Source organism: Leuciscus leuciscus (genome assembly GCF_965113295.1).
Source record: "Leuciscus leuciscus genome assembly, chromosome: 14".
Taxonomy (NCBI): domain Eukaryota; kingdom Metazoa; phylum Chordata; class Actinopteri; order Cypriniformes; family Leuciscidae; genus Leuciscus; species Leuciscus leuciscus.
Window position 1 is genome coordinate 27,747,318 of NC_138738.1, and position 12,790 is coordinate 27,760,107.

At 41.3% G+C, this 12,790-nt stretch overlaps 2 long non-coding RNA genes across 2 annotated transcripts in view; both read left to right on the forward strand.

Annotated features, from left to right (window-relative positions):
• LOC309474516 overlaps window positions 1-12,790 on the forward strand; it is a 243,910-nt gene that overhangs the window by 198,681 nt on the left and 32,439 nt on the right. The window lies entirely within an intron of this gene.
• Window positions 8,592-10,116, forward strand: LOC309513585. The gene is made up of 2 exons (XR_014211483.1): window positions 8,592-9,140; window positions 9,652-10,116. It is a non-coding gene; the product is annotated as an uncharacterized lncRNA (long non-coding RNA).

Here is a 12,790-nt window from a genome sequence, read left to right on the forward strand (position 1 = left end):
TGTGGTTAGTGGAAGGTCTTATTTGGCAATGTTGTTTTATTCAGTTGTCATTGTTCATGGTCTACATAGTTATAAACAATTACTTTGGCAGTTGTTTTGCTTGTTAGCAATGTTTTCATATAAAAATGTGTGGAATTTTACTATATAAATCTTTAAAGCCCGTTTTCTAAAAATGACTTTTCTCTCATACTCCAAGTGCGAAATCTCCACTTCAGTAGCACCTACTGTCATGATCCTGCCATCTAGTCCTTGATGTTCTTTAATTCTTGAGGCAGGATCATGACAGACCCTTGTGTTGTCTCGTCACCTTGCCCCGCCCCCTTGTTATCCTCGTTTTGTCATTGCTTCACCTGTGTCACCTGTTGTGTTTTCATTAGTTCCCTATTTAATCCCCTTGTGTTTGCTGTCCTGTGTCGGTTCATTGCTAATCTATGCGAGACCTACCGTGAGTACCTGTTGAAAGTCTTGTCTTGAAAGAAGCGTAGTTATCTGTCTGAGTCTTAGTTTAGTCTTGTTAGTCTTATACAGTCAATCCTGTCTTGTTTTGCCCCCTCGTGGGTTTTGTTTTCCTTTTTTGTATATAATAAACCTTGTGTGTCCTGCAAACTGTCTGCTATTGGGTTCATCCTGCACCATCATAACAGAATGAACCGACCAACAAAGAACCCAGCAGACAGTATGTCCCTTATCAAGCGACAATCAGAGCTCCGGGAACAATGGTGGTTGTCCTCACCACCTGCTACACTTCCTGTGATCCCTGAGGGTCGTCTGCTAGCCGTCGCTACACTTGGGGACCAACCCAGTCCCGCCACGACTCCTGAGACACCTTCCACGTCCATCAATCTTCATGGTAAGCGTGGAAGGCACCCGTCGTGGGAGTCAGCATCGGAGTCTTCCTGCCCGGAGTCCTCCTCGCCTGCGCTGAGCTCCCCAGTTCCTGTAACGGTTCCTGCTTCACTTCCCTCTCCGGTCACCAGTCTGGCTACCGTCTCCGCTCCGCGACCCAGGAAGAAGAGGAGGAGGGGAGCTTCTGGTTCTCCGTCTCTACCTCCTCCTGAGTCCGCGATGGCTCTCCAACCCGCCGCTGAAGTCAAAAGCGCTGTTCCTGGCCCCGCTGCTGTAAGCGCGGTTCCGGTCTTGGCAACAGGAGACATAGTTCTACAGCCTGCTGCAGAATGCGCTGTATCCCAGTCGGCGGTGGGGAGATCCATTCCAGAGAAAGCAGCGGCCGATTCCGCTGCAAAGGCTGTGATAGAGTCCGTATCAGCTCGCCAGGAGATGCCAGTCATCATCGCTGCCAGAACCCTGTCTGAATATTTATCCTGTCTTGTCAGAATTCTTGATGTCCCTGTCAATCCTGTCTTGTCCCCTAACCCTGTGTCCAAGTCTGCTGCAGAGAGCGCCGATCCCAGGCCAGCTGGGACCCGGTCAGCTGCCGTGAGCGCCGTACCCCGGTCAGCTGCCGTGAGCGCCGTACCCCAGTCCGCCGCAGACGACGATCTCCCCGATTCTGAGATGTGGAGCGTTGGGACTGTGCCGTCTTCGGGGAGCTCAGTTCTTGCTTCTGCTCCACAGTCGCCTGCAACACCCCCAGTCATGTGTCCTGTTGTGTCCCCTGCTGTTCCCCCGGTCTGGTTTCCTGTTTCTTCGCCCTCTGTACCCCTGTGCGTTTCCCCGGTCACCCCTGTCACCACATCACCCCGGACTGTTTCCCCCAAGACTGTTCCACTAGTGTCCCCGTCCAAGTCTCCCCGGATTCTTCGCCCTAAACCCTCATCCAGTCATCCTAAGACCTCTGTTCCTCCCATCCATCCTGGACTACCCCCTAAGAACTTTGTTTTGCCTGCGCCTCCCCTTCCTTGTTTACTGTTTCTTATTTGTCATCCCAACCCTGTCATAGTTTATTCTTGTCTGCCATTATTGTTATTTGTCATGTTTTGTTGGTTTGTGTCTGTCACAGTCTGTCATGTCCCGTGTTTGATGTTCCCTTGAGGAGCGTCTGGAAGCCGCTCCGTAAGGGAGGGGTTCTGTCATGATCCTGCCATCTAGTCCTTGATGTTCTTTAATTCTTGAGGCAGGATCATGACAGACCCATGTTTTATGTGCAAGCACATGGGCTGAGTCCCAATTCGCCTACTTATACTACGACCTAAAAGTATGTACTTTTTTTGTGATGAAAAAGTACATACTTTTGAGTGTGTAGCAAAAGAGTATGCACGTTCTGGGACATACTTCGATGACGTCATGCAACGTAAACGAGAACGTGGTTGCCTAGTTACGCATATCACGACTGTTAACAAAACATTTGACATTTCATTCATTCTTATATATCCAATATAATTTTATTTACTATTCCCATCTTTTTTTCCACAATACATTTACAATGTGTTTTACCAAATGTAGGAGTGAAGCAGGGCGTCTTCGTAGATCAACCAAATGCAGGTCGTTTGTGAGGGCTGGTTCTGACGTTCATGTGCAAATGTGTGTAACGAAAGCTACTTATTTTCTGAGTTAAAATATTTAAAGTTTATAGTGTAACTATTGTTTAACGTATTTTATACTTAATCTTATACTTAAGTTATGTATAATACTTAAAAATACCCCGATGAAAATGAACCATGCTTTTACTATAGTAAAAGTGTGGTAACCATGTTTCTTTGGTTGGACTGATAAAGTTAACATTTGTACAGCCACAGTATTACTACAAATAAGTCAGACAGAAACATCAAAAGAAATACATAAAAAAGACACTTGCATGACACTAGAGCCTTTTTATTTATTGTTTTGTAGCCTGCAATGAGGCGCTCAGTATCTACATCGGACCCTACAAGATAAACACGGTACTTTTTTGGCACAACATAAACCCATTAATATTACGAGACAATAAAATATAACTTTAATTAGGGTTAAACATTTGAATTCTTACACTTAAAAACTGAGGGCGCATCTCCGCTGCAGCATCCGACTGCCTTTACATCACCACCATCAGCGCAAAGCTCCTCCCTCCCGCACGCAATGGGTTGTGGGCAATATTAGCCGTTAGAGTGTGCATTGATCTGCACTTCGAATTCTAACTGGAAATAGTAGACCATCCGGGTATCTTTGGAATACTCATTTCAACATACTACGATTTGGGACGTACTAAATCTAGTTTCGCATACTATTTAGGACGGATAGTATGCGAATTGGGACGCAGCAATGGTTTTGTGTTTGGACCATGTGCTTGTGTTGTCTCGTCACCTTGCCCCGCCCCCTTGTTATCCTCGTTTTGTCATTGCTTCACCTGTGTCACCTGTTGTGTTTTCATTAGTTCCCTATTTAATCCCCTTGTGTTTGCTGTCCTGTGTCGGTTCATTGCTAATCTATGCGAGACCTACCGTGAGTACCTGTTGAAAGTCTTGTCTTGAAAGAAGCGTAGTTATCTGTCTGAGTCTTAGTTTAGTCTTGTTAGTCTTATACAGTCAATCCTGTCTTGTTTTGCCCCCTCGTGGGTTTTGTTTTCCTTTTTTGTATAAAATAATAATAATTAATAATAATTCATTACATTTATATAGCGCTTTTCTCAGCACTCAAAGCGCTTTACATAGAAGGGGAATCTCCTCAACAACCACCAAATAAACCTTGTGTGTCCTGCAAACTGTCTGCTATTGGGTTCATCCTGCACCATCATAACACCTACATACACCAAACTTTCCAGTCTTGTACCTAGTTATATTATGAAGACATTTACAGAGGGATTTGTAAATATATTATTCCTAGCCTGATTTATATAACATTTTATTCCAAAAAACATGGCGAAAATATTTTTTTTAAGGCTATTGACAGTGATTTACAGGATAACAAAAGTAGATAAATAAATTTTCATTTATTTTTCCCCATCTAATGTGAACACGATGAAAAAATAATTTTGAATCTGGCTTTATCCAATTCTCAGATTTCGTTTTTTAAAATATAGGCAAATTAGCGCATATTTAATTAGATAATGCCTAATTTGCATATTTAAAAATTAAATTACAGAAACCTTGTAATACATTTTTTTTCTCATCTTAATGTAGGTAATCAACTGGGAAAGTTTCATGGTGATATCTGCTAGTTAAAATTTTTACCCTATTCACCTGTAGTGTCTTGCCTTAAAGGTACAATATGTAAGAATTTTGCATTAAAATATCCCAAAATCTCAAGGCCAGTGTTATATATTTTGTTAAGTTGATTACTTACAATATCCCAAATGTTTCCAACTATTTTTAAATCGTGAGAAAATTGTGATTTTAACCAAGGAAACGGGGCGTTAGAGCAGGGGTGAGCTGGGAGTCGCCAGTCAATTGCGTCATATCCGCGTTACCCTCGGTTTCCGCTCGTACTGCGTGGAGTCCTGGACAAATGCGGAAGTTGTAGTTGTAGCGTCTATCAAGCAACAAACGTTAGCTTGTTTTGTGCTGTCGTTATGGAACACAATTATTCTTTACCAATTGCAGCTGGTTCTGTCGACAAAGCATGCTTAATTTTATATTTTCCACATGTAGCATTCGGTAATAGTTATGTTTATTTAAGGAAAGTATTATTGCTTTAAGATTGTGTTTAACGTTAGCTTATTGACATTGTTTATCTGGTGTTTATGGCAATGTAAATAAATGTGTTATACAAAGATTAATCAGTATTTTGGCAAATGATGTGGGTATGTTCGACTGTACTTTTACAACAATTATTTAGAACACGTAAAACTTCGCCGCGTTATCACAACAATGAATTCAAAATATACAGTAACATCTATGATAACCAATATAGTATTAAACCTTACTTTTCTTGCGGTTAATTCATTTTAATGAAATAAAAGTGTGATAAGGTTCAAGAGTCAGGAAGGAAGAAGACAGGGGTCGGCATGACTGGGACTCATACTTTATTAAAATAATACAAAACAAACAAAAGTCTCGCACAACGCGCATTCACCATGGCGACGGCACAAAACAGTTCAAAAATGAGAGCTCGGATCCACCGGTTTTCTTTCTCTGCGTCCAATTTTCTCTCCAGTCTCTCTCTCGTTCCAGCGCGTCTTATAAGCGGTCTCTCCACGCTGATCACTGCAATAAGACACAGGTGTTCGTCATTTGCACTTGACCTTGCGTCCCGTCCCGCTCGTCTCGTTTCTCTCTCTCTAACGCTGAACCACGCACCCCTCGCCACAAAAAGCATGCCATTAAACGCAACATTTATAAAAATAGAACTTTACCTCATCCATGAACATGATTTTTCGATTCCCGTCTGACTGATTTACATCCAATGTGGAGTTTAAAACGAGTTCAACTTCCCATCATTCCACGCTCCTTCACATCGTCATCAAGCTACGCCATTGTTGTTGTTTGGAATGTAGCGCCCTCTAGCGGCAAAAAAATCTTGCATATTGTACCTTTAAGGTTGGAAAAAGAAACACCAGCTGCACTAGACCAACTGAACGTCACCCTGGTGGAGGCCAAGGCAGTAAGAGGGGCGACCAGTTGGCTGTAATTACAAATGAAACGCCAGTAAAAATTGCGGGAGTCTGGGGTTGGCCAATCCACCACAGCCTGAATCTTGTCGGGATCCATGCGCACCCCCTCGGAGGAGACGATGAAACCCAAGAAAGGGACAGACTGTGCATGAAAAAGGCATTTCTCCGCCTTGACAAAAATCCCATTCTCAAGCAGAATCTGAAACACTCGCCTAACGTGCTGAATATGTTTCTGGAGAGATGGAAAAAAAATCTAAATGTCATCCAGATAAATATATTTTGAATATTTTTTTATATTTTTTGAATATTTTGAATATTTGAATATTTGAATATTTATTTTTTATTTCATTCATTTAAAAAACAAATGCAACAAAAGCATTTAACATGAATGAAAAGGAGCAGAAAGAAGTAAAAACGTATAATGTCTGCCCCCTATCAACACAAAATCATTTACAGTTCCAGTTCATTTGAGCTGTCTCATGCAGCCATCTCTTTTTTTTTTCTAAGACATCAAAACACAAAATACATCAATAAAGTTGATCTGCTACTCCGCAGTATTATATTTCTGCAACATTGATAATTTAACATATTTCTTAAACACATAAATGGACTTAGAAGTTTTAATTTTTACAATCAAGACTGTTCCACAAACTGACTCCTTTGATTGTGACACATTTTTCCTTTAAAGCCGATTGGAACCTGGGTTTTGTAAAAACCTCAGTACCTTTTAGTTCATATCTACTTTTCCTCTTGGTGAATCTGTTTTGCAAATTATTTGGTAAACTTTCCAGATGAGCTTTATACATGGTTTTTAGAAGGTTATACTCTACTAATTCATAAAATTTCAGAGTTGTTAGTTGTATGAATAAAGGATTAGTTGGATCTCTGTATCCACTTCCACTGGTAACTCTAATCGCTCTTTTCTGTAAAAGTAAAATTGGATTAATGTATATTCTGCAGGCACTTCCCCACACTTCAATGCAATAGGTCAGATATGGAACAATCAATGAGTTATACAACAAAAACAATGCATTCTTATTTAGAGAATCTTTAACTTTATGCAACACACCTATTATTTGGGATACCTTTACTTTGATATTATCAATATGTGATTTCCATGTCAAATGTTACCTAGAAACTTAATCTCATGTGCCCTTTCAATTTCTAATCCATTAATAAACAATGACGTTTCGACATATTTCTTTTTACTACAAAATATCATACATTTAGTTTTGCTGATATTTAGGGACAATGTATTGGCATTGAACCACTTCATAATTTTCTGAAATTCATTCTCTACGATTTGTAGGACATCTTTTATATTTTTTCCTGAATAGAATAAAGTGGTGTCATCCGCAAACATAATGCACCTAAGTAACTGACACAGACACAATGTCATTTACATATAGAAGAAAAGGTATAGGTCCTAGGATCGATCCTTGTGGTACCCCACAAGTTATGTTACAATTTTTTGACTTTATGTTGTCAATTTCAACAAACTGACTTTGGTGTAACCCATTGGTGTGCCACACCTCTGATGCCATATTTATATAATTTATGCAACAATATCTTGTGGTCCAGCGTATCAAACGCTTTTTGAAGATCCACAAAGATGCTTACTAAATAGTGCTTTTTGTCTATAGCATTGGTGATTTCTTCAGTTAATTCCATAATTGCTGTAGCAGTTGAGTGATTAGAACAAAACCCATATTGGCTGTCACTTAAAATCTTAAATTCATTTAGAAATGTATTCAGTCTAATCGCAAATAACTTCTCCAGAATTTTAGAGAACTGTGGAAGTAATGATATTGGTTTATTTCCTTTTTTAAACAGTGGAATTACTTTGGCTATTTTCATGCAGTCTGGAAACATCCCTGAAGTAAATGACAAATTACAGATATAGGTAAAAGGCTCAATAATTACATCTATAATTTGCTTTATCAATACCATATTCATATCAGTATAATCATTTGATTTTTTATTGGCACACTTCTGGACAATTGCCAATATGTCACTCGCTTGTACACTTTCAAGAAAAACACTGCTAACATTATCTGGTACTGTTCCACCATTGGTGTTTCCATCTAGAATTTGTTGTGACAAAGTAGGACCAATACTTACAAAGTAATTATTGAATTCATTTACAATTTCAGTTTTATTGCAAATGTCAACATTATTCTTTGTAAACTTATTTGGAAATTTTGTTTTTACCTTGCTTTTTTGCATAACAGAATTGAAAATGCTCCATGTGTCTTTTGTACTATTTTTATTTTTGTCTAACAATTTAGTGTAGTAATCCTTTTTTTGCCTTCTTATGATTCCAACTAATTTGTTTTTATATTTTTTATACCTAACTTCAGCATCTTTAGTTCTTGACCTTAGAAACAATCGGTACAAATAGTTTTTTTTCTTGCAGGCATTTTTCAAGCCATGGATTGTTAACAGTATTTTTCTTGGTAAGAGCATTTATTTTGGATATTTTACCATTTTTATCATATAGATTAATTAATGTCATCATAAAAGCCTCATATGCAGTATTTACATTATCTGTATACACTCTATCCCAGCTCTGTTTCTTCAAAACTTCTCTGAAGGCCTCTAAAGCCTTACTAGATTTATCTCGAATGAAGGTTGTAAATTCATCTTGTACGATGTCATAAGATTTTTTCTCATAAATTATAAATATAGGGAGATGATCACTCACATCTGTCATAAAGATACCACTTATTAATTTACCACGTACATTTGTAAATATATTGTCAATAATAGTTGCACTATGTGTGGTCACCCTTGTTGGTTTAGTTATCATTGGGTATAGATCTGTGCTTTTCATGCAATACTTAAATTCACTTGATACTGTAGGGTTTCCCAGATCTATATTGAAGTCACCACACAAAATTAATGATTTTTTCTGTAAATAATTGTCACGATTCACACACACACACACACACACACACACACACACACACACACACACACACACACACACACACACACACACACACACACACACACACACACACACACACACACACACACACACACACGAAACAAGAGAGATCCAATTTGCAGTATTTATTGGGGTAATCCATACTCACAAAACCAGTCCAGGCAAAAGGTCAAAATCCATAAAGGCAATCCATAAACAAGAACAAAACAGGAACCAGGCAGAAACAAACATCAGAAGTGGTGTGAAATGTTACAAGGACTCAGTGACAAACACTAGCTGTGTCCCAATGTGAAGTCTGCATCCTCCGAAGGCCGTATTTGAAGGCCGATTGCGTCACAGCGGCGCGTCGAAACGTCACAGCGGAGCGACGAAGGATGTCCCAATTCAAAGGCTGCACACTTCGGAGGTCGCATTTGAAGGCCGATTGCGTCACCGCGGCGCGATGAAGGCTGTCCCAATTCAATTCTGCATCCTCCGAAGTCCGTATTCGAAGGCCGGTTGCGTAATCGCGGCGCGACGAAGGCTAAAGCGACGCCAAATGCACCCTTCGTTTCCCCGTGAAAGGAAGGATACATAAATGGACACTTAGCGGACTATCCTACCCCATAAGTCATCGCGCGTCGGTGACGACAGCATTTTTATATAAAAAAAAAATAAAAATGACGGCCGAGAGTTCGCTGGTGGACGGCAAATTCACATTTAAATGTAAGTATTATGTTTTCATTTACTCAAATAGCTAGTGAAACCACAGTTAAAAGCCACAAGTTTTTCTTTCTTATAAACTTCATCTTAACTTAAATCACCATTGCGTGGCTTCATTTGTCAGGTGGTCTGAGGCAAAACTTGTGCTAATATTAGTTTAATAATTGTTTCAGGGAGCAAGGAGCAGACAGCTCAATTTATTAAACTGCAATTAAAAAAATTAATAAACGAAATAAATTAAATAAAATTTTATTGTAATATATGCACTAGTCTGTCTAACTTGTGTAAATAAGAAATATCACTCACCCTATAAAGCCCACAACAATAAGAAAAGCAGTAGATAAGGCATTGGGGTTTCACTTTTATGTGTTTTTGTAGTGCTGTGCTTAACCAAATTTGAGTATTCATGAATATGATTTTAAAAATACAAAGTAAGAAAGTTGAGATCACATCTTTGCTGAAATGTATTGTGCTGTTGTTATTAACAAGCCATGGTTAATTTGCTCTGCCTTAGGATTGCACGTGTCCTGGGACAGGAGAGGGTGTGAGTGGGAAACCCACTGCTGAAACTTGGCCCTGGTTTGTCCTCATGGATGAGATGTTGGGACAGAGGCATTGCACCCTCATTGCCTCAATCCCTGAGGACACACCAGGGCCGAGTTCAGCAGTGTGTGACCAAGAAGAGGAAGAGCCAGAGGCAGCAGCATCAGCATCACCAGCAGCATCAGCACCAGCACCACGATGAAGGCAAGACAGAGAGGACGAGTTTTTGGACTTGATTAGAGAAGACATGGGACTGCAGAGGCGAGGAGAGCACAAGAGAGAATGGACAGGCTGTTTTCTCCTCTTGAAAGAATCATTGAGAAATATATTATATATATATATTCTTGTTTAACTTTTTTTCACTTATATTTTTTAAAAGGAAAAAAAAATTATGCAACTTTAAATGTGTAAATAAAAGAGAATTATTTGCTCGGGACATTGTTTATTTTTGTAATGACAGTCATAATTTCTACATGAAACAAATTCTTCTATAACTTTTTTCCCCCAACTATTTACAACATATTTTAAACATATCAAAATCAACATAAACATTTAAATTACAGTACATAAAATAAGAAAAAATGATGTAGACTTTTATTCAGCTGAGTGAGAGACCCTGGTTTGTTGCTGGACCGGGATGGGCTCCACAATAGAGACCCTGGTAAGGCCTCCTGCTGGTGGGACATCATCTGGGATGCTCTCCAGAGTGTTTGACTGCATATTTACACTATCCACGTCTACCAACAGGTTTGCAGGGCTGACTCATGGAATAAATATTGAGATACTTTATTACACTGAAGTACTTTAAATAACCTCTAATACCGCTTTGGGGAAAAACTACTAGTCATATATTTCAAACCTTAGTTAAGCAAACTTATCTTGCATACTCTTACTCTTGATACCTTAAGTACATTAAAGTAAAGGAATTCTGGAGGAATAAAAACCTTGTCAGGGTTTTTATGATGGTTCTGCTTTTATATTACTGCATATGTTGCATTTTACTTCTGAATATTTTCAAGGTTGATACATTTAAACTATATACTTTTGTGTAGTTTATTGTAAAACAATGCATCATATTGTAAAATAATTTTGTAGTGTTGCTGTCCTGTGTGGGAAAATCACTTCGAGTATTAACGATGTAGTTCCTTACATACCACCACTGGTTATTTTGAAAATTAAACTAACAAAATGTAGGCCTATTGTCACAATATTAACAAATTGTTGCTAACTACAGCACCGTCCCATTTCAAAGAGCGCATCTGAAGCGCTCGGACCGGTCTAGCGAAGGAGGATTGTTCTTGTCGCCTAGCAACAGTGACTGACAGCTGCCGATGACGAGTGGGAGTAACATTCGCACTGGACTTTTTATATTCAACTGAGTTTTATATTCAAATAGGGTTGAAAACCTGTGTAAATATATTTACCATGGTCCATTTATGTGCATAATAAAAAGAATACACTAGCCTACAAAATTGCATCAAGGTAAGATATAAATGAACATTTGAATCTTCGGCTAAGCCGAAAGTAGGCCTACATGACCTGGTCCTCCAGTAAAATATAAAACATAAAAATGACAATAGCCAATTCTGGCTCCATAGCTGTTTACTTAATTATATCAAATGAATTGTCAGGATGGCAGCATACTCTCGCACCGTTGCTTGGCGCCTGGAGCGGTAATCGGGAACACCTGGCTGCACAATTAGGAAATCCTACGAAGGCTACATGGTGTGTCGTTCGGAGGACGCATAGGCTGCATCGTTTGAAGTCCGCAGCCTTCGAAGGATGCAGTCTTCACATTGGGACACAGCTACTGACACAAACAGGATATACACACATACACTAACAAGGTGAGGGGAAACAGCTGAGTGCAATGATGATGGGGAACACCTGAGTGCAATGATCAGTGGTAGCCAGACAGGATGATGGGAAACGTAGTTCATGTGACACCGGGGAAGGAGGACATCTAGTGGACACCCGGGGAACACAAACCCAACACTGTGACATAACCCCCCCTCTACGGAGCGGCTACCAGACGCTCCAAGACGACAAATACATCAAAACAAAAGAGTCCAGGCGAGAGGTGGAACGGTGGAGCAGAAGGCAGTCCATCGGGCTGCCAGGGCGAAGCAGAAGGCAGTCCATCGGGCGGCCAGGGCGAAGCAGAAGGCAGTCCATCGGGCGGCCAGGGCGAAGCAGAAGGCAGTCCATCGGGCGGCCAGGGCGAAGCAGAAGGCAGTCTATCGGGCGGCCAGGGCGGAGACGACCCCTCGGGCGGCCAGGGCGGAGATGGCACTGGAACTGGCACCACCGGCTCAGGCACTGGAACTGGCACCACCGGCTCAAGTGTGTGCGCAGCCCACACACACCACATGGCTGTGGCCATAATGGCCAGTGTCGTGGTCACTGAGGGCTCAGGCGGTGTATACACGGCGTGAACAGTTTCTGACTGGTCAGACGTGACGTGAACAGTCTCGACGGCGGCCATCTTGTCCGAAGACACAGGCTTGGTAGAAGCGCTGTGTCTTCTCCATGCATGCAATACCGCCACTGCATAGAAGAGGAACACAGCCTTCCTGGCCATGGCAGGACTGATGATGGGGAGTTCTGGGACCACCGGAACTGGGACCACCGGACTCGGGACCACCAGAACTGGGACCACTGGACTCGGGACCACTGGACTCGGGACCACCGGAACTGGGACCACCGGACTCGGGACCACCGGAACTGGGACCACCGGAACTGGCATGGAGGAAGTCTTCCTTCTCCTCCTCCGTTTCGGGACCACCGGAACAGGGCCCAACGGAACAGGGACCACCGGAACAGGGACCACCGGAACAGTTACGGAGGGAGCCTTTCTCCTCCTCCTGTATCTTGGAGCCACCGGACTCTGGACCACCGGAACTGGGACCACCGGCACAGGGACCACCGAACTCGGGACCACTGGGCTAAACCCTGGCTCAGATCTGGAACCGCTGGACAGTTCGGGCTCGGGGCTGAAAAAAGACTGAAGCGGAGAGTAGTGTTGGGGTCCATATCCACCACCTCCTCCCCTGCGGCCTCCACGGGTCCCACGAAAAATGACTAGACGGGTTCCCTTAAACAAATCTCTC